This window comes from Colobus angolensis, unplaced genomic scaffold (assembly GCF_000951035.1).
Source record: "Colobus angolensis palliatus isolate OR3802 unplaced genomic scaffold, Cang.pa_1.0 Scaffold6, whole genome shotgun sequence".
Taxonomy (NCBI): Eukaryota; Metazoa; Chordata; class Mammalia; order Primates; family Cercopithecidae; genus Colobus; species Colobus angolensis.
This window is the reverse complement of record NW_012119598.1, coordinates 27,937,665-27,941,148: the sequence shown is the minus strand read 5'-3', so window position 1 is coordinate 27,941,148 and position 3,484 is coordinate 27,937,665. Positions and strand designations below refer to the sequence as shown.

The following is a 3,484-nucleotide window of genomic DNA, read 5'->3' as shown; positions in this document are numbered from 1 at the left end:
AGTGCTGGGATTACAGAAATAAGTCTGGCCTTGGGCATACCTTTTAAGTCAACTTTGACTCATTGTCTTCCTTCAAACACCACATTCGATGATTTGTCAAATAATTAACATTATTCTTGCACAGCTCTTTTGAATCTATCAATTACTATCCACTCATTTGGTACATATTCACTAGGGAGATGCTCTGTACGTACCTTTTAAGTCAACTTTGACTCATTGTCTTCCTTCAAACACCACATTTGATGATTTGTCAAATAATTAACATTATTCTTGCACAGCTCTTTTGAATCTATCAATTACTATCCACTCATTTGGTACATATTCACTGGGGAGATGCTCTCTGCCAGACACTGTAGTAGGATCAGGTAATTTAGAGAAAGTATAGACACCCCAGACCTCAAAAGAAGACAACATAAATATGGATGAGGGAAAATCTACCTCCAGATTTGCCATTTTCAGCCTTTCTGTCATTTCCAGCTAAATAACTCCTTCAAAAAAAGTCTCAAAATAACTAAGTAACTCTTTCAAACTATTTCAATAATAGCACTCTTCTATATGCTGGACTACTCTTAATTTCCTGGTTATAACATAATCTTACTTTTCTTTTAATTTTTGTCTTTGCCTTCTACCTAAATTTTTATTTTGCGTTACGAAGTTGATAGGTCCATTACTGGATGGTGTGGTTCAATTCTCCAATATGTCTACTGATTTGTTTTCTCTAAGTCTACCAATTACTGAGAGAGGAGTGTTAGTGTCTGCAACTAATTAGATTTTTCTGTTTTTACCTTGTGTATCCAAATTTGTTTATGAGTTTTGAAGATCTGTGTCCTCATATACATTTGGGACAGTATCCCCCTGGAAAACTGACAATCATAATTATTTAGCAGCCCTCATTATTCCTGAAACGTTTCTCTGCTTTCAAATCTACTTTGTCTGATTTTATATATATACATCACAGCAGTCTTTGATTAATGCTTGCATGAGGTATCTTTTCCCACTCTTTTCCTTCAATCTGCTATATGACTTTGATTCTTATATATAAGTGTATTGCAGGTGGCTTTCTTTAGTGAGCATATTTATTTTTAACACATTCTGATGATCTCTGGTTTTTAATTAATGGATTTAGATTATTTACATGTAATGTTATTACAGATAAGTTTTTAGATAGGTGTATTATTTAATAATTTTTTCCCTTTGTTTTAACTCATCTATGTTCCTCTTTCTATCTTGTTTTGGCTTATTTAAATCTTGTTAGTAAGTGGTCTAGGGTTTACCATATACATATATAACCTTTTACAATATACTTAGAATCAATTTTTCACCATTCAAATTGAATATAGAAACTTCATGAAGAGTTAGACCCATTACACTTACCCTTTTATCTTATGTATGTAGTACATCTAGATACAATGACAACTGCATCAGAGAAATTTACAATTTTTGTTTTCAATCATCAAACATACTTAATGATCTCAAGGGAAGAATAACAGTCTGTTAGGTCTACCCAGACATTTTCTATTTCTGCTTTTGTTCCTTCATTGATGATGCTCTAAGTTTCCTTGTGGTATCACTTTTCTTATCTCAAATCTTTGCTAATTCTTTTCCAGCAGTCTTGCTAGGATTGAGAATGTATTTATTTACCTTCCAACGAGAATGCATTTATTTGCCTTTATGCCTGGAAGATACTTTCGCTCCACATAGCATTCTGGGTTGATATGTCTTTTTCTTTTGGTACTTACTGAATGTTATGACATTTTTTCTGGCCCCTGTGGTTCCTGATGAGAAATCTACACTCATTCATATGGTATTCTCTCTTTCATTTCCCTTTGGCTGCTTTCAAAATTGTTTTGTATTTTCTTAGTTTTCAACAGTTTATGATATGTCTTGCTATGGGTTTCTTTGGGTTTATCGTGCTTGACATTTACTGAACTTTAAAAATCTGGCTTATGTCTTTTGACAAATTTGGTACATTTTCAGCCATTAATTCTTCAAAGTTTTATCCCACAAAAACCTCTTTGTCCTCTTCTTTCCAGATTACAATAATGTGAATATTGGATTTATTATTTTTTATTTTTCCCTGAGCCTCTGTTCAGGGACAAATAAAATCCTCCTTTCTCTCTATAGTTCAGATTGTGTAAGTATTCTTGTTCTGTTTTCAAGTTCACAGACTTTTTCCTTAGTCTTCTGAATTCTGTTATTGAGATCATCCAATTAAGCTTTTTATTTCCCCTAAGAGTTTTGTTTAATACATTTTTTTAATTCTTCAGTTAAAATTGGTGTTTATATATTCCAAATATTTGGTGAGACTTTCCATTCGCTTCACAAATGCTATCCCCTAATTCTAGGAGCATTGTTAAAATAACTGCTTAATGTATGTGTCAGATGATTTAACACCTGTGTCCTCTCAGTATTGTCAAGGATTCTCTTTGCCATGTGAAATAAGTTCTCCCTGTTTTTTCATATGCTGAATATTTTGGGGTTGTAACCTGGACTTCTTTGGATTATGTAATGAGACACTGTGTCTTGTTGAAATCTTAAGGAAAATATTGCCATTTTTGTTTTTGCAGGCACACAATTGCCTTGTGTTCAAGTTCCAAGTACCAACCAACGTTCCATATATTGCTGTTTCAAAGATAACTCTATTTACAAAGCCTTGACACTACTGTTCAGAGATCCCTGGAGTGTGTGCGACCCAATGGTCAGTGAGGACTGGGAAGTGTGTCATTGCTCAGTTCAGCTCTCAGGCTCTTTTTTGGTAAGTTGTTTGGGATTGGAGCCACTTATTCACAGATGACAGGTGCGTCCACAAGCTCATGAACAACTTTATGGGTTTGGTTTCTACAGTATCTGCCCAGGCACATTCTAGTTACCTGACACATCCTGGTTTCAGTCCTCTCACCAGAAAGCCGGGGCTGTATTTACCCAAGTGGCACTTTTCACAATCGTCTCACATTCAAGCTGCATGCAGAAACGGAGAAAAGAGCAATTGTGTATGTCCCTTGGTTTCACAGCTCCTCGAAGAAACAGAAAATTAATTACACGGTAGATCTACACTGTGCTGAATGCCAGGAGGGAGCTGTCACCAGTCCTGTATTGTTGCTGCTCCTATGTCTTGAACCAAAGCAGTATCCTGCTCTCAGACACTGACTCGGGTTTGGAGACCTAAATAATAAAGCTTGGAGAATGTGGGCATTGATCCCACTACCTCTTGCATGCTAAGCAAGCGCTCTACCACTTGAGCTAATTCCCCACATCAGGGGAGCTTTATTTATCCTTAGTGGGTGGCCTGGAACACAGGTGATTTCAGGGACTTCAGCGCAAAAGCAGGGCTCTACTAAGAGCAGATTTTTTCACTGATGGGCCAGGGCAACAGTGCAGTGTCTACTTATTCTCTGCAAAGAAGGAGGAGAAAAGGGAAGACGGATAAAGTCACAAAGGGAAAACTCATGCTACCACAATATCACGTTTAGGGTATTCCAGGACA

The 3,484-nt window shown here is 36.3% G+C and overlaps 1 non-coding gene across 1 annotated transcript; it reads right to left on the bottom strand.

Annotated features, from left to right (window-relative positions):
- Window positions 1–3,177: 3,177 nt before the first annotated feature.
- TRNAA-AGC lies at window positions 3,178–3,250 on the bottom strand. The gene has a single exon. It is a non-coding gene; the product is annotated as a tRNA-Ala (tRNA).
- Window positions 3,251–3,484: the final 234 nt, after the last annotated feature.